We start from the raw sequence: 19,061 nt of genomic DNA on the forward strand, positions 1-19,061 counted from the left end.
GAGGCCCAGAAGGGTTAAGTAGTGACCATGGTCAAACAGCTAATAAGTGGCAAAGCCAAGGTTGGAAACTAGAGCTCTGAGTTCAGATCCAGAGTTTTTCCCCCAATACCACAAACAGGAGATAATAGCAACGGTAGGTATTTCTATAATACTTGAAGGTTTACAATGTGCTTTACAGAGATTTTGTCATTTAAGCTACTTGGTACCCCTGTGGGGGGGTAGATATTATTAGGCATCCATTAAAACATCCACTACTATTTTGCAGGTGAGGAAACTGAGGTACAGAGTAGTCGAATGACTTGGCATAATCACACAGCCAGGAAGCCTCGGAAGTAGGATCTGAAGCCTGGTCTTGCTGACTCCAAGTCCAGTCCTTTTATCAGCTATACCAGACACTGGATGTTCAGCTAACCCGGGAAACATTGGCCCAGCCTTGGGCCCCATTTCAATTTCAGAGTAACAGCTACATGTGAATCTTTGGGATACTATTTTTGTGAAGGCATAAGCTCAGTGCTGAGAACAATTCCTTTTCTCCAATCTTGTGGATTCCTCTGAGTGACTCCGAGAGCACAAAAAAAGAGAGAAGACTGAAGAGGATGGATGCTCTGAGAGTTTGGTTTTGTGGTATGGTCTTTAGGGAGTTGGGAGGTTTGTTCCAAACCCAAGAAAGGGGTAACGATGAGCCAACTCATAAAAAATTAAAAAAGCTAGGTGGCACAGTGGATAGAGCACGGGCCTTGGATTTAGGAGGACCTGAGTTCAAATCCAACCTCAGACACATAACACTTACTAGCTGTGTGACCCTGGGCAAGTCACTTAACCCCATTGCCTAACCCCCCCCCCAAAAAAAGAAAGAAAAAAAAGAAAAAGAAAAAAAGAAAACTTGGAAGAAAGAGGCAGACTTTCCCCTGTCCTGATGGGACACTCTTGAAGATCCCTGGATTTGAACCACATCATCATGGAGGCCAAACGTGAAGGAAGCTCATTTGTTGTCCATGACAGTCTGAGAATCGGACCTCGTTCCCTTGGAAGTCAACGGTCCTCAGAGAGAAGGCATTTCAACACCTCTCTAGGGTTGGAATTTGGAAAGACTCCTAGAGAATCCTGACCAAGAGCAGCAGTCACACGTGTGTGGCCCCAGGGACAGAGGGACCCTTGTCTCCATCTGATACAGTCACCAGGTCCTGTCTAGTCTTCCTTTCTAACAGCTGTCCCTCGTTACTATTCATTCTTACTACTGCTCCGCTAGTCTGAGCCTTTAGCGACTCAGCCAGAGTCAATGTAAAAGCTTCTTGATTGACATCCTGGCCTCTAATCTCTCCCTCTCTGAACCATCTGGCCCATCCCTAAGAATCTTAACTAACATAGGGCAAATGGGGTTTGTCCCCTGCTATCGACGTGCATAGGAGCAGTGAGCTTCCTTTTTAGGGTAGCTGCCATCTTTACACCTCATCTTGTAGTCCTTTGTTGCTACTTGCTGCTGTGAGGCGCCATTGCCCCTGGGCCACATGCCCCTCCCTCCAGTCCCAATCCTGAGGAAATGACTTTCTAGGGGATGAGTTGCTCCCACTCCAGGCTTTCCTGGCATCTGTGGTCAGACTGTCCTTTCCAACCCACTCCCTCCCACCTCTATGCCTCTGCCCCAGCTGTTTTTCCTTTAGGGGAATGCTAAGTAGGAACCAGACTATGGAGGGCTTTAATTCTAGGCAGAATAACCTCTATATTATTTTAGAGGCAATAGAGAGCCAGAGAAGATTCTTGAGCAGAGGAATAAAAAACTCTGCTTGTTTCATGCACCTGAACTCAGCTACATCTTGTCTTTCTCAGGGAAGGATTCTGTAAGTTTGAGTTTCTCAGTTGTAAAACTGAAAGAGAAGGGTTAACGCTGGAGAACCCATCGATAAAATGCTGTTGGAAATAGCTGTCTCAGAAGCAAGGGAACTGCCTAGCATATTAAAGCTAAAAATCAAACCAGCAGTAATAATTACTCACATAAAAATGTTCATTTTATTTCCCCCTCAGCGTCTGCCTCTTACTGTTTCCCAGCTCTTTGGCCAGAAGGAAGAAATGTTCAGTGATGTGTGATCTCCAGGAAGTGGGTGCTCCTTGCACCAACACAGGTCAGGACCCATCCAAACCTTGCCAACCCCAGGCCATTGCCACCCATGTCCTCCTATAAATCCTCACTCCTGGGGAACCTTCCTCCACCTTTGTCCTGGATGCCTCTCATGTCTTCAGTGCTCTCCTTCCGCACCTTGGCCTCAGAATTCCTGGCTCCCTTCACTTCAGTACCTTCTCCTTCATTAGGCCCCTCCTGAGCCCCCACCCCCACCCCAGCTGCTAATGTTTTCCCCCTCAGGGTCACCTTGTATCTACTTCCCTTCAAGGTCACCTTGTATCTACTCCCCTTCAAGACTACTTTCTATCTATTCTGCAAGTGTATCGTAGATACTTATTGATACTGCTGTGGTTGGCCCCATTAGAATGGAAGTCGCTTGAGGGCTCGGACTACTTTCACTTTTCTTTGCATTTTCTGGCACATAGTAAGTGCTTAATAATTTCTCTTTTGTAACATTTCTTTTTTAAAATTTTGAGTTCCAAATTCTCTCCCTCCATCCTCCTCCTGTTAAGAGGGCAAGCAATGCAATATTCATGCTTAATAAATTCTTGCTGATTGATTAACTTGTGATACCAGGAAAGTATATGTTAGGGCAAAGAGTTCTGGATTTAGAATCAAAAGATCTGAGTTCAAATCCCATTCTTCCTCCTTTATTTCCTTTATGACCTTGGGTGAGTCACTTGCGCTTTATCTTCCCTATCTGTAAAATGATGAGGTTGGACTAGATACTCTGCTGTCCCTTCCAGCTCCAGGTCACAGACTCCTTTGATGACCTGTGATCGCATTCCAGCCAGCCATTCAATTGAATTCAGCCCCAAAAGCTTTTATCTGCTGCCCTTCCCTCTCACAGTATGACTGGCTTGCCACTTTTCTTCCATGTCCTATCCTATATTACAATATTTCTTCTATGCCTTTTCTCTCACAATATCACTTTGGAGAGGAAGCTTCTGCAATTACTTGTACCCCACATGGCCCTTTGGGTCATTTGCCATTTGGAGTCTTCTGACATTGTGGCATCCCATGAGTCCCAACCATCTAGCAGCCCTGCGACAATATGAATGTTAAAATGATGGGGTTTTGGGCATTACTCAGTGAGAAACTGAATATGTTATTATACACAAACTGAGTTTAATTGAAGATGTTTTCAGTTCAAGGAGAAAACAATGTTAAAAATAGTTCAGGTTCAGCATTCATGGAATATTGGCATGTTCTGATTAAGTTGCTGAAGTAATTCCATTTTCATTGAATTTCATCCAAATTTCGTTCATTTCAGGCTTTGAGTTGGAAGGGAATGAAGAGGAACAATAGGGAGTACATTCAGTTTGGATCGGGTTTAGATCTCAGCTCTGCTATCTGCTATCTGTGTAACCTTGGGCCAGTCCATTGAACTCGATTAAACAAATACATACAAAATTTTTGCGTAAATCACTATGGTAGGCTCCGGGGATACAAAGTCAACATAAAAAAAAATCTCTGCCCTCAAAAAGCTTATATTTCAATGGGGATGGGGGAGAGGGGATAAATAAATAGGTCTAAGGTATATACAAGGGAATACAAAGTGAGAGATGGAGAGGAAGGAGGAGGAGGAGGAGGAAATGAGAGGGGAGGGGAGGAAAGAAGAGGGAGAGAGAGAGAGAGAGAGAGAGAGAGAGAGAGAGAGAGAGAGAGGGAGAGAGAGAGAGAGAGAGAGAGAGAGCATGCTCAGATAATTTCAGAAGTGGGAAGGGTAAGAAAAGACTCCCTGAAATAAGTCCTACTTAAGCTAAGCTTTGAAGGAGGTGAGAGATTTGATGGGATGGAGGTGAGGTAAGGAGGGATTCTTTTCTTTTTCTCTTTGTTTCTCCAGCCCCTGACTAGTGCTTGGCACAAAGTGGGGTGCTGTGTTGATCCAGCAAAGCTAGCTGTCTTTCTCTTCTCTTGTTTGACCCTCCTCTCATGTGGGAGCCTTTGCCTGGTCAAACTCTCTACTCACCTCTGCTCCACAGAATCTCTCTCTTCCTCGGAGGCCCGACTCAAACATGATCTTCTGCAAGAGGTCTTTTCTGGTCTCCCCACCTCCTGGTGGCCTCCCTCCTTCTCCCTTGGATGTTTGTATTTATTCTCTTTATATATTGAATATACATATTGATTTTCTAGTTTCTCCATTAAAATGTAAGCTCAATGTGAGAAGGGGTTGTTTCTTTCTTTATATTTGTATCCCCAACCTTGACCACAGTTCCTGGCACATAGCAGGCACTCATAAATGTTTTCTTAATTAATAAGTGCTGACTGTGTGAGTGAATTAGCACCTTCTAGACACAGAGAACTACACGCCAAAGGGAACAGAGGGGAAGGGAATATTCCACACAGGGAAAAGTCAGCAGGCCAGGTGGACTGGATTACAGAGAGCATGAAAGGGAACCTGATTAGTGGACTGTGTGGGCTCCACAAGAAGGTGGGCCCCACCAGAGGGGGCATTGCTGGCATCTTTAGAAGCCCCCAAGTTCTTACTCTGTTCCCCTTAACTTTTCAGAAGTTAGAGTACCATAGTCTGGGGGAAGCAGAGGCTCTTGGGAAAGAAAAGGGGAGTTGACTTGACTCTTTATAGGCTTGGATAGGAGTTCTTTGCATGTTCTTTCAGACTAAATAAAAGCCAGTCATATACCTCATGGCTTTTGAGCCCAAGTGCTTATAAAGGAGCTGAGGGCCCTTAGACGAACAGGTACCAAATCCAGATGTGCTCAGGCAAAGCCAGGGGTGGAGACAAAGCCAGTCAGACTCTGGTTTCCAGGGTTGCTCTGGGTGGAGGCATAATCCAGGGAGTGCTTTTACTGAGGGGAAAACCTATATCTGTGAGCCAAGAGCTCTGTGGCTCATGGCCATGGCTTTCATTAGCATCCCTGTGAAACCTTCAGCCTGGATGAGTGTGTCAGGTGAGTGATCTGTCAGTTACCAGCTGAAAGAAGGTACCTGGGTGGGGAAGGTAAGAGGTGAGGAAAGAAGGAATATCTGGCTTGATGGAATTCTGCCCGAGTGGGGTGACTTTGGGAGACTTGGGAGGGATAGATACTAGAAAGCACAAAGCCCCACAGAAAGGAACTGAATTGGGAGAAGGGGGCTCCCAGAAAGGAGCCAGAGGGGGCAGAAGTGGAGGCGGATTTCTCTAATGTCATAAATCTCCCTGGTCTTTTCTCCCCAGGGTTATATCAGCGAGGGATAATGCGATGCTGGTCCAGGCTGAACTGAACCCTCCTCACCTAGTCTAGCTCAGTTCGGGAATACGTTCCTCTGCTGAATCCCTCTCCTTTTCAGATCCAAGTAAGCAGGCTGAACCAATGGTGCCATACTCTGTCAGACCCACCGAAGCCCCAAAGAGCAGCTAATGATAATAATTTCAGTCGTTTTTCAGTTGTGTCTGACTCCTCATGACCTCATTTAGGGTTTTCTTGGCAAAGACACTAAAGCGGTTTGCCATTTCCTTCTTCAGCTCATTTTACAGATAAGGAAACTGAGGAAAAGAGGATTAAGTGACTTGCCCAGGGTCACATAGCTAGTAAGTGTCTGAGGTCGGATTTGAACTCAGGAAGAAGTCTTCCTAACTTCAGGTCTAGTAGTCTATCCACTGCGCCACCTAGCTGCCTTATATAGTAATCGTAACCATGCTCATAATAATATAAAAACAACATGCATTTATATGGTGTCTTAAAGTTTACAAAGCTACCACAATATTATGATGTAGGTAGTAAGGGTTGTTATTCCCATTTTACAGAGCAGGAAACTGAGGCACAGAGAGGACCTGTGACTTCCCTATGGTCACTCAGCCAGTAAGTAGAAGAGCTGGGAACCAAACTCAAGGCAGCGGATTCTCGTCCCTGGGCCACACTGCCTCCCAAATGGAAAAGCTTCCTGCTAGAAATGGGACCACCCTGCAGCCCAGACAGCAAGCCTAGGAAGCTCTTCCTCTTTATCACAGGATGTTCAGAGCATTTAGTGAAATAAACAGAAGTGAGGCTTGCTTCTTGTTCCCTGCAGAGGAAGTCACAGCATTGATGGCAGGTGACGCCGCCACTTCTCTGTCTTAGAGATTTAGCTGCTCCCCTCTCCCAGGACAGACTCTTAGCTTGCTCCGTTTCACTTGTGAAGTCCCCCCCCCCCACACACACCCCTTTTTAATCAGACTGCTTCAATCATTTATTAAACAGAAAAACACGTTTTCCACTTCCATGTCTTTCTTGGTTATGAATCGCCTTCTGTTATCAAATCTAAAGGCAGCTCCCCCTGATTTAACTCTCCAAATTCTCCTCATGACAGTGTGGATTCCAGAGGGCTAATTGTCCCAAGTCAACAGAGGCTATCCCTCCTGCTTGAAGCGCATTCCCTCCCCACCTGTACCCATTAGAATCCTCAGTTTCCTTCAAAGCCCAGCTCAGCGGCCACCTCCTACAGAAGACTTCTGATGACACTCTGGTTAGTTGTCTCTGTCTCTGTGGGTCTCTCTGTGTCTCTCCTTTGTATATACTTACATACATAAATGTTGGCTCCCCTTGTAGAATGTAAAGTCCCTGAGAGTTGAGCCGGGTGCATTTCTGTTTGTGTGGCCCCAGTGCCTAGCACAGTGTCATTGTTTTTGAAGAGGACCAATGGCCTCACAGGGCGATGTCTTGACTTGTGAGTGAATTGGTTTTAAGGGAGACAGGGCTGCGCAAAGTTGTCAGCCTTACTCTTTCTTCTAGAGTCATCAAAGTCCAGTGGCAGGACAAAGTTGAGACAAAAGGCGATGGACTGGGACGCAGGGCATCACCTGAGCGTCTTCAGCATCTGATCAAGCTCTAAACACTCCACAGCTCCTGCTTCAGCCACCATCATGGTCACTGAACAAATTGTTCTCATCTGCCCATTCCATCTTTGGGTAGACATCCCCCTAACTTACCAATGGGTTTCAGACCCCTCAGTTACCTTCACCTTGGTTTAGCCTGTCTGCCAGGACAGTTTTGTGGGGTGTGGGTGTTGTGTATGCTATAGCTTCTTGGAGCCCCAGGCGAGAGTTTGGTGAAAGTGGACACCAAAGGTAGATGAATAGCCATGGAAAGGGCCCTGCAGCCCTCACACCAGAGGTGCTGGTCCTCCCTGAAAACCCACTGAATAAAGTGCTGGCTTATTATTGGTTGATATTAGTTTGTTTATGTTTTGTATTTTCTTATCCATGAGCATGTGATGTCCCCCAGAGCAGTGGATGCTTCTTGGAGGCAGGGGTGGTTTTTTGCGTGGTGTTTGTATCCCCAGTGCCTGGTATTGTTAATACATGTTTCTGGTGAATTGAATCGATTGTCTTTAAAGCAAAGCCTAGCATTTGCAGGGTGCTATTGGATGCATGAATACTTACTTTGGTGTGTGGTGGTTATACAAGTGTGTCTCTAGAGGCAAGCCACTGAGACGAGGCTCTCCTCACCTTCTCCTCTCCACAGCCCCTCCTTAGGGCTGGCAAACCCCCTGGCCAGGGTCTGGGAGGAAAGATCGCTGGGCTTCCTTGCTCATCATCAGGCTTGCCATGGCTTCAGCAGCCAGAGAGGGAGATAACCCATCTGCTTGGTCAGCAGCATGTGGGACAGCAGCAGCAGCATCGAGCTAATTAGATGGAGACAAATTAAAACTATTTCCAGGATCAACAACTGTCCTTATGCCTTTCCCGAGCCACTGCTTGTATGTTTGGCTGGGAATGTGGGGTGCCAGGAGAAGAGGAAGAACCAAAGTCTGCCAGGGACCAGGAGTCTCAAGGATGCCCTTGGCACCGAGGCAGCCATCTGTTCTTTTTAGCTTAAGGGATCAAAGAGATAGTTAAGAAAATGTGAGTAGAAGGAGAGCCAAACAGAAAAGTATGGGCTGGACATGGAAGAGGAAAGGACAATGGAGAAGAGATAGAGGGACAGAGGAGAGCTGAGACAAAGGAGGGAGGAAGAGAAGAATGAAACCAGGGCTGGGAGGAACGACTGAAGTAAGAAAGTAGAAGAGGTGCTTTAAAATAGTCCTCGGAAGGAGAGCAGTGGACGGAGGGGTATTTGGGGAAGGGAGAGTCTTGGAGACATGTAATTGTGGAGTGTCGTAGGAATATAAGGTATTGTTATATTCGAAGTAATAGATGACAAAAGCATAAACTACAGACACAAATGCCACCACGCACCTCTGCAAAGAAAAGAGAAGAGAACAGACTTTTCTCATTTCTCTTTTCTTCATTCCACATCTTCAATTTCCCACAGGGCTTTCTCAGTTCATGATTTTTTTGCACGGGAAATTAATGAACTTAAAATGCAAACTAAAAACAACAGGAAAGGAGTTTACATTCGCATGGAATATTGTAGTTCATGAGACTCTTTTCTCCTAATAGCCCTGGGAGGTGTCTTTGGGGTTATCAAACAACAAGTATTTATTAAGCACCTACTATGTGTAGGCATTGTGCCTAGGCACAACAGATACAAAGAGAAGAAGATAGAGGAGGAGGAGAAGGAGAAGAAGAAAGCAAAGAAAGAAAGACAGGAAGGGAGAGAAAGAAAGAGAAAAAAGGAAAAGAAATGAAGGAAGGAAGAAACTCAAGGAGTTTACATTCTTCAAGGGGAAGACCACATGTGGCCATCTAAGTATGTGCAAAATATCATGCCACGCAAATACAAGATAATTTTTTTGGGGGGGAGGGGAAGCACTCGCTGCTGGGGGTTGAGAAAGGGGTCCCTAGGGAAGGAGGTATCTGAGCTGAGTCATGAATGAAACTAGGGATTCCAAGAAGGGCGGAGGAGATAGGCAGTGAATAAAGAGGTGTAAAGTGGGTCATAGGAAAACAGATTTAGGGCTGGAAGGGGTCTTAAAGGCCATGGAGTCCAAGAGAAAAAGCTCTAAATGAATTCAGAATTAAATAGGGATTAGGGAAAAAGAAAGATTCTGCAACGAATTGAATTTGTTCATTTTATGAATGAGGAAATGAGAAAATGGGAGAGAATATTAATAAATGAATAATTAAAAGCAACACAGCAGGGAAATTGGAGGATAAACGGAGAAACAAGAAGGGGAATGAACGAGGGAACGAGGAAATAGATAAAAGGAGGTACGAAGTAAGTGAGTAAACAAAACAATGAAAAACTGGCTCTAGCATCAAGGCAGGAGGTAGAAACCATGAGAGAAAATTAGTTGGGGACAGAATGAACAAAGGAAACCCCCCTCTCTCTCCCAATACAGTGCAGAAGAGTGAGAGAAAGGAAATTTGGAGGCACTGAAGAAATGAAACAAGACATACGCCCCTTACTCCAAATTTTAATGTAATTCTTTTGTGAGTAGTTCAGTTTCATTTCTCTGTTGCTATTCAAAGTCTATATAAGGTCCAGGAACTATTTAGTGAGGGAGGAAGGGGCTAGAAAACAGAGGCTAGATGACCATTTGGCAAGGGCGTTTATGGTGTGGATTCTTCTTAAAGTATGCATTGACTAGATGGCTGGTTGGTCCCTTCCAGCCAGCAATGCCCTGGACTATTTAACAACCAGCTCTGGGGAGGGGGAATAAAGTGTGTGCAGGCTGACTTTTAAGTTCAATCTAATTATTAACATTTTCTCCATCACTTTCTGAAGTCTAGACAGTTAACAAAATAACACATCAAGCTCTGATTTGGAGTGTCTTTCCCCTATCCAATCCATTCTCTACATAGCCACTAAATTGATATTCATACAACACAGGGTCTTTCCATGTTAGTCCTCTGCTCAAGGACCTTCTGTGGCATCTACTGCCACTCAGGTAAAATACGCATTCCTTTTTTTGGCATTCCAAGTGGTCAGCAATCTGCTTCTGGACTACCTTTACAGGCTCCCTGCACATTACTGCCCACCCCACAACCCCAGCCAGGCTTGCAATGTCCCAGGCAAAGTGGCCAACTTCTGTTCCCTGTGCACAACATTCCATTTCTCACTTCTTGGTCTTTGCACAACTGTCTTCCGTGCCTGGAATGCTCTACCTGGTCATCTCTGCTTTTTGGAATCCCTAAATCTCTTCATGGCTCAGCTCAGGTGCCACAACTCCCAGGGAGCCTTTCATTAAACTACTTCGTTCTTATTTAGCTATGTATATATTCAATCCCCGCCCCCCCCAGTAGAATGTAAGCTCCCTAAGGGCAAATACTATTTCCATGTTTTGTTTGTATCTTTATCGAGATGCTTAATAAATATTTCTTTAATTGAATCTGTGATTTTAACTCACTATCAAGGGAGCCAGGAAATTCCTTAATCTATTGGACAGGACTTGGGAGGCAGGATAGCAGAATGGCTAGAGAGCTGGTCTTGAAGCAAGGAGGACCTGGATTCTAGACTTTCCTCTGACACAAACTGAGTGTGCGTTGTGACTACAGGTGACTACAGGTTGAAGAGAAGCTCCAAACCTACATTGGTAGAGTTTCCTTATCTCAGAGTTCTTTGTATCAATGAAACCACAGCTTCAGTCCCTCTCATCAGAAGGGAAGACAGAAGACATTAATAATAATCTCTCCTTTGAAGAGAAATCATTTGTCATATACATCTCAGGTACTGTGTTCATTTCTGGGTACCGTATTTTTGGAAGGACTTTGAAAAGCGTCCCAAGGAAAGAAGTCAGGGTAGAAGGGACTGGAGTCTGAGTCATGCATGGGTAGGATGAAGAAACTGGGGACAATGAGCTTGGAGAATGGAAGACTGGGGCAGGGGTGGGCCGGGAGCATGAGAGTAATTTTCCGGCATTTGTGGAGGAGGTATTGAATTTGTTCTGTCTGGTCCCAGAGGGCAGAACTCTGGGCGGAAATTATGCTTGATTCACAGAAAAACGCTCTAGTAATTGGTGCTGTCTCAAAGTGAAGGGAGTTGCTTTAAGAAGCACTGAGCAGCCCTGATGGGAGGTTTTCAACCAGGAACTAGATAATCACTTGTGAGGATCTCTAAGGGGTTACCTGCTGAGGTATGAGTTGGTCTGGCTGAGTTTCCTTCCACCCATGAAATTCAGTGATATTCCCTGAATTAAAAGCCAATACTATTGACCAACCAGGAACAGTTATTTCCTGGCTTGGTGTTGATTCGTTGACACTTTTACCCAAGCCTCCCAGGCATGGCTGGTGGGTGCATTTTAACTGGCTCCATTACATCATGAATTTTCATGTCTTTCCAAGATGGTTGGATAAGGTTAAAGGTGCAATCTGTGACCACAAAACAAAGCAATGATAACTCTTGTCTCACAGGGACAAAAACTCATGACCTTGACCTCATTAGCAATGTATTCCTTCCCAATCCGGTTGAGCTGACCAGGTTAACAAGCAACATAAGATTCAGTATTGTTAACACGAACCTTCTGCTGACCTCAGACTTCAAGGACACCTGGGAACAAAGCATCTTGAAGATGGATGGTTTTAAAATACAAACTTGTGACATCAGAATCATCTTTGTCATCGCAAAGCATTTATCAGGGGCCTAATTGTTTACGAAGAAACTCAGGCCAGCAAAGAGGTGAAAAGCTAAGTTGTCTCTGTCAAAGAAGGGAAAAAAGATAGTGTTATATAATGGAAATAATACTGGATTTTGAATCAAAGGATGTGGGTTCAAATTCTAACCCTGCTCCTGCCTCTGTCTACATACTTACTCATGCAGGTCAATAAGGATCAGTCATTTCACTTCTCTGGAACTGTTTCCTCATTTGTAAAAAGGAAGGGTCTGGACTGGATGAACTCTAAGGTCCTGTCTAGTGCTAAATCACTTGAAACAATGAGAACTAGAAATGTGCAAACAATAGCGATCCAGGGAGAAGTGTCTGCGATGGTAATGACAGGTACAGCACCGACCAGTGGAGGAAGACACAGAAATAGGGCTTATGTAATTGTCATTCTGGCTCTGTGTGTGTGTGTGTGTGTGTGTGTGTGTGTGTGCACGCATGTGTATGTATGTGTGTGCGTGTGTGCGTGTGTGTGTGCACAGATTTGAAGCTGCTGATTAACTGAATAACCAGTGAACGCAAGGAACAGAGAGTGTCAAATACAATAAAAAGTAAGTATATTCTATGGAATCACAGTTTCAGCCTGAGAATTGGTAAGAACCTCCTAAGCCAGCTAGTACTTTCCTCTTTAACATCCCTGTCAAGTGGTCATCTATAGGATGATTGGTAACCCATTTTCCTCTATGGCAGCCCCACTGTAATTGCGTTCACCTCTAATTGTTCGTGATTTCTGTTTTTGAATCAATCTGAAATCTCGATTCCCCGACGTTCTTCTTGATCAGAGGGCAGGACAAGTCAAACCTCTTTTCCATTTGTTGTTCAGTCATTTTTCAGTCATGTCTAACTCTTGGTGACCCCTAGAGATCCTAGTGAGTGTCAAGTGTTTGGTCTGAGGCCAGATCTGAACTTAGGTCCTCCTGACCCCAGGCCTGCCACTCTATCTACTGTGCCAGCAGGTGACATTTGACAGTACACCAAATATTTATGACAGCAATGGTGTCCCTACTGAGACTTCATTTTTCCAGACTAAACACCCCCCCGTTCCATCATGTGGTTTTCATGTAACATGAACTCAAGGCACTTCTCTAGCCTGGTTGCTCTTCTTTGGATTCTCTCCAGCTTGTCAGGTCCTTCTTAAAACATGGCCCCAGAACAGAACACAGAACAGAGCCCGAGCAGGCCAGCATCTCCCTTGCTCTGCTGATGAAGTCAATCTTGATGCTGCCTAAGAATGAGAGTTTTTTGGTTGCCACATCCCACTCCTGACTCCTACTGAGCTTGCAGCTTACTAAGTCTCCCCGCATCCTTTTCACACAAACTGTTATCTAGGCTTGCCTCCCCCATTCTGTACTTGTGAATGTCATTCTCCGAAACTAAGTGAAGGGCTTTTAGGTGATCTCTACTAAACTTCACAGGACAATAGATTTAGAGCTGGAAGGACCTGAGAGGTCTTTTATCATCACCATCATCATCACCATCATCGTCATCACCATCATCATCACCATCACCATCATCATCATCATCATCATTATCATCACCATCATCACTATCATCATCATCATCACCATCATCACCATCATCATCACCATCATCACCATCATCATCACCATCATCATCATCACCATCATCACCATCATCACCACCATCATCATCATCATCATCATCATCACCATCATCACCATTACTATCATCATCACCATCATCATCATCACCATCATCACCATCATCATCATCACCATCATCACCATCATCACCACCATCATCATCATCATCATCATCATCACCATCATCATCACCATCACCATCATCATCACAACACAGAGAATAGCTAGCTTTTATAGAACACCTTGAGACTCATTGGGTCAAAGTTCCAGGGCTAGAAAGGACCTTAGCGGTCATCTAGTCCAGCCTCCTGATTTTGCCAATAGGAAACTGAGGACCAGGGAAGTTGACTTTCCCAAGGTCATGTAGGTAATGTGTGTCAGAGGTTTACAAGTATTCTCCCATTTAATCCCCACCAAGGAAAGGCAGGATGATGTAGTGGATGAATCAGGAGTAAGAATGACCTGGGCTCAAACTGCACTCCTAATGTTTATTATCTGGGTAACCACAGGCAGGTCACTTACCTCTCTGGACCTCAGGCACCTGTCTGAGTTGTAGAGTTGGGAGGCACCATATTACTGCCATGTATATAGCCTCAGTATCTTATGCATCTACCAGTTCTTTTTATGATTGGGGTGAGAATCTTCTGCTAACGAAATCACAGCTCCTGGATGTATGGTGTAAATTTCATCTTGTTTGATTCAGCCCATTGTTCTATCCTGTCCAGAACGTTTTTGGATCCTTGTTCCATCACCTGGTGTTTTAGCTTCTATTGTATCAAGAATATAGACCCATAGGGATCTCCACTGCTCAGCTCCAAGTTAATTAGTAAGATGGCTGATGAGAACTCCTGTCAGGGTCCTCTACATCATTCATTCATTCAAACCTTTGTTAAGCACCTCCTTTGTGCTAGGCACATGCAAATGAGAACAATCCTTGTCCTTGGGGTGTTTACATTCTATTGGGGGAGGCATAGGGGTGGGAGACAGCAGGGGGTCAGGCTAGTAGATATATAATATGTACAAAGTAGACATAGCACAAAGTACTCATTGGAAGAGTCCCTGGGGATGGAGGGAATCAGGATCAGCTTCCTGTAGGAGGTACCACTTGCTGGGAAGCTAGAGCTGGGAAGGCTTTCAAGACAGTAATGCATCCAAAAGCCCCAGACCTCCTCTAATGGATTTTCCCTAAAAAGCGTGGTTTCCTGAGACTGCAGTGGAAGCCTCCTTGGTTAGGGACTCGATTGCACTGGAAAGCCACCAAGCTCATTTTCCTTCTCTGAAGTTGCACTCAGCAAAAAGGCTCCTAGGCCCCCATCCCAGACTCCAAGAAAGATCTGTTCCTTTTGGGCTGCAGATCCACTGACCAGAACCAACCCCTTTCCTAACACTGAGACCAGATGGGCTAATCAAAGACAGAGACTTTGCTGGAGCTCAGGAAGGTCCCCTTCCTGCAACTGGCCATGCTCTGCTGTAGCTGAGGATGAAACAGAGTTCAAGGAAGTCCACTGGCTACTGCATCCTTGTTCTATAGCTACAGAGTTCAGTCCCATTATTTTCCAGGACTCTGTAGAAAGTATTTTCCTCTATTCATTATGCTCTGAGAGGCAGTGTGGCATAATGACTAGAGGGACGGCCTCGGACTCAGAATGACTGGGTTCAAGTTTGCTTCTAATACATACTAGCTATGTCCCCATGGCCAAGGCATTTAATGGCTCAGGAATAAAAGAGATAATTTTTGTAAAGTGCTTAGCACTATGCCTCCACACTTCCATTTCTTGGAACCTCTAGCTACCTTTAAGGGTCAAGCACCATCTCCTATGATGTATCTTTCCTGATCTCTCCTGGTATCATTATTCCCCCTTGCCCCAGACAGCTAGATGACACAGTGGATAGAGCACTGGGTCTAGAATTAGGAAGTTCAAATCTGGCCTCAGAAACTAGCTAGCTGCGTGACCCTGGGCAAGTTACCTAACCTTTGCCTCAGTTTCCTCAACTGTAAAATGGGAATCTTATAATAGCACCTACCTCCCAAAGTTGTAAGGATCAAATAAGGTCATATTTGTCAAGTGCTTAGCACAGAACCTCACACATAAAAGGTGCTTAATAAATGCTTGTGTCCTTCCTTCCAATTACAAGAATTTTTTACTTACTTTGAGGCAGCTAGGTGGTGCAATGGATAGAGTGTTGGACCAGAACTCAGGAAGACGAGTTAAAATTCAGCCTCAAATACTGTGTGATCCTAAACAAGTCAATTAACCTCCATTTGCCTCAGTTTCTCCATCTATAAAATGGGGATAATAATATCATCTACCTCCCAAAGTTATTTTGAGTGTAAGATGAAACAGTAGTTATAAAGAACATCACAAACCTTAAAGGACTATAGAAATGCTAGCTATTATCATTATATTTGTTTATATTCAGTATTTATATTTGTTTATATGTTGTTTATATTTATTTATATATTGCTTATGTTTGTGTATATTCAGGATATGCTTCCCTGTGAACATTTTGGTTTTTGCCTCATCCCAGTAGAATGTAAGCTCTTTGAGGGGAGGGACTGTTTCACGTGGGGCAGCTAGGTGGCACCATTGTGTATAGAGCGGCTGGCCTGGAGTCAAAGACTTAAGTTCAAAACTGACCTCAGACACTTACTAGCTGTGTGACCCTGGGCAAGCCACTTCACCCTGTTTGCCTCAGTTTCCTCATCTGTAAAATGAGCTGGAGGAGGAAATGGCAAACCACTCCAGTATCTTTGCCAAGAAAACCCCAGATGGGGTCATGAAGAGTCAGACATGACTGAAATGACAGCAACAACTATTTGTGCATCTTCACCTTTTGGTGCAGTGACTGGCACAGAACAAGCAATTAATAAGGACTTGCTGATTGACCGTCTCTCAAACACATGCACCAGGCAGAGCACAGGCTTCTTGAAAATAGAAACTGGTTCCCTTTTTTCTTTGTCTCATTGGTGCCCAGCACAGTGCGTTGCACATAGTAGGAGTTCAGTGTTGATTGGATTGAGTACAGCCCTATGTGTATCATAGAGGCTGGAGTATTGATTGACACCTGGGGATTTATAGCGTACAGGCACAAGCATTCGCTTTCAACGTTGAGATTGATTTGGAGGATCGAGATCTCTGATCTGGAAGGCAGATTTGAGTCACTCTCAGGAGCTTCTAAAGAGAGACATACAGTCTGCAAGAGAGCAGACTGAGAGGAAACAGCAAGGATTTTAAGAGACGAGCAGCAACCCCAGCAGCCACAGGCAGGCAGCATCTCTTGCCCTGCCTAGGACTTAATAAGTCAAGCCGGAAAAAAAGCATTGGTAAAGAGGTTTACCTACAATTGCCAGAAAAACCTTAAAGCTTTTAGATTCCTTGTAGACTCACTTATCTCTCTTTGACAAAAAGAACCTGGCTTCACTTTTGTTTACCAGTCCCAGGAAACCCTTAAAGTTTTAGAAACTGCCTTATTTACCTTTGAAAGTAAACTCCCCCTTCCAGCTCCCTTCATTATCTATTCTCATTGTCTGTTCAAATCACGCAGACATTCCAAATGGAAATTCTCACCTGGACCCTTTTCCAAAAGACCCACCTCCCCCATCAACTGGCTTTCCCATTGTTTTGCCTTCCTGGCCATTCCCACCCTTAATCCTAGCTAGGCCCCAGTGTTCCTTTCACCCCAGCTTGCTGGCCACCCCCATCCAGATCTCCCTAGACTGCTTGGCCGCTCCTTGGACCCCTCCTCCTGTCACTCCAAACTGGATGGCCCCTCCCTCAGTCTGTACTTAAGGTTTACCTTTTCCCCATTCTGATGCTAAGCTGTTCACAAGCTTAGAAGCTGAGACCCCTCATGCCCACCCTGATGGGAGTCACCTGGCCTGACCACCCTATCCCCAACCCCGACTCTGACGCTGAGCTTTCTAGACTGCCTCACGTAGCTCATCCTTGCGAGCGTCACCTGACCACCTTGAACCCTATTTAGATCACTGATGTTGGGGTTCCTTTGGAGTCTGGCCTATAAGCTTATCTTTAATAAACTTTTTCTCTGTCTGGAAGAAGATCTGAGTTGAATTCGTTTAGGCAGATCCACACCATGATTTGGGCTTTTTCCCGTGATCTTGGGGTGCCTCTGTGCATCTAAGAGCACCTCAAAACCCCCACCCTCTTCACTGGCACAGGGAAGTTTACTTTTCAAAGTTTACTTTCCCAAACTTCCCCTCTCTATGATTGTTCAATAGCGGGGACTATACAGTGCAATATCTTTTACTTAACTATTTCCTATACTCTGATTTTGTCTTAAATATAAAGAAGCCAGGAGTTTAGCTTGAAATGTGCAACTTTTAAATGAGAACAGAGAGTAAAACCTGTCTGAATATTAGCAATTTCCCCAACTGAGGGCCCTCATCTATTGTGATTGTATTGATAATGTTTTGACCCACATAAACTAGATTAAATAGCAGAGAAAGGGACCATGTGTGCCTAAAGGCCATTCTATTGCTTTCAGGATAAAAGTAAGATAATTATTGTAACAGGATGTGGCTGATTAAATCTCTATCCTCTGGAAGTGAGAAATAAGCAGAGGCAGAGTGGAGATGGCAGAGGTCTATGTGAGATTCAGCTTTGTCACCTTTTAGAAGGGAAGAAGGAATGGAAAGTCTTCACTACCTTCCACAATGCCACCCACCTGTGTTACATATTCTTTATATGTACATATATAAAATATATATCTATAATATAATAAATATTGTATATGTATGTATACATATGAGTATGTGTATATAAACATATATCATATATGTATTTTTATATATGTACATATATACATATATATATATATATCTCTTGATCTTGATCTCAATTTAGACATAGATATTCCCAAATAAACTGTAAGCCCTTGCGGGCTAATATTTCATTTCATACCTCTCTTACATTCCCCATACTTCTTAGCACAGTGCTGAGTACACAAGAAGGAAAACCTTAATAAAAACTCTTTGCTCAACAGTCCTGCATATTAACATTTTAGTGCTGAAGTTCTGTAGCTAAATAAAACTCCTTGTCTCCCAGAAGCCATCAAATCTAACTCCTACCTAAACATGAACCCCACATCCCACATGCCTGACAAAAGGTCATCCAGTCACAGCTTGAATACTCGAAAGGATGGGGAGCTCACTGACTATTAAGGCAGCCCATTTTCTACATTGTTGTTGTTTCTGCTCTTTAGGGCCAGGCAGAAAAGTCTGATTTGTCTTCTGTATGACAACCCTTCAAACATTTGAAGCTCATTCCCTCTCTACCCCTCTCAAATTTCCCCCTTTATAATCTGAAAATAGCCTGGTCCTTCAGCTAGTCATCACATGACATGAACTCAAGTCCATTCCCCATTCTGATTGCCCTTCTCTGGATACTTTCCAACTCACCAGTGGTTTTCCTAAACTACATTCCAAGAACTGAACATGATACTTAAGCTGTAATCTGACCAAGGCTGAGTATAGAGGGAATACCACTTCCTGATTATCATGCCTCTTTTTATGTGGCCTAAGGCTGTGGTCCACCATTAAGCCTGTAGTCCACTAATACCCCCAGATCAGTTTCAGACAAACTGCTGCCTAGTGATGTCTGTCTTATAAAGTTGATGCTTATTTATTTATTTATTCATTCATTCATTTATTTATTTAGGCAATGGGATTAAGTGACTTGCCCAGGGTCACACAGCTAGTAAGTGTCAGAGACTGGATTTGAATTCAGGTCCTCCTGACTCCAGGGCTGGTGCTCTGTCCACTGCGCCACCTAGCTGCCCCTAAAGTCAATGTTTTAAAAACCCTAGTTCAAGACTATGTTTATGCCTTTCCCAAACTGGTGTGGGTTTCCTGGGAA

The 19,061-nt window shown here is 44.2% G+C and overlaps 1 long non-coding RNA gene across 2 annotated transcripts; it reads left to right on the forward strand.

Annotated features, from left to right (window-relative positions):
• The first annotated feature begins 843 nt into the window (after positions 1 to 843).
• On the forward strand, positions 844 to 7,241 carry LOC114050576. Of its 2 annotated transcripts, XR_003570024.1 has the most exons (5): positions 844 to 1,181; positions 2,023 to 2,120; positions 5,298 to 5,416; positions 6,410 to 6,565; positions 6,832 to 7,241. It is a non-coding gene; the product is annotated as an uncharacterized LOC114050576 (long non-coding RNA). The 2 variants fall into 2 exon arrangements; XR_003570023.1 differs by having other exon boundaries at positions 844 to 2,120.
• The last annotated feature ends 11,820 nt before the right edge of the window (positions 7,242 to 19,061 follow it).

This window comes from Vombatus ursinus, unplaced genomic scaffold (genome assembly GCF_900497805.2).
Source record: "Vombatus ursinus unplaced genomic scaffold, bare-nosed wombat genome assembly UNPS02014799.1, whole genome shotgun sequence".
Taxonomy (NCBI): domain Eukaryota; kingdom Metazoa; phylum Chordata; class Mammalia; order Diprotodontia; family Vombatidae; genus Vombatus; species Vombatus ursinus.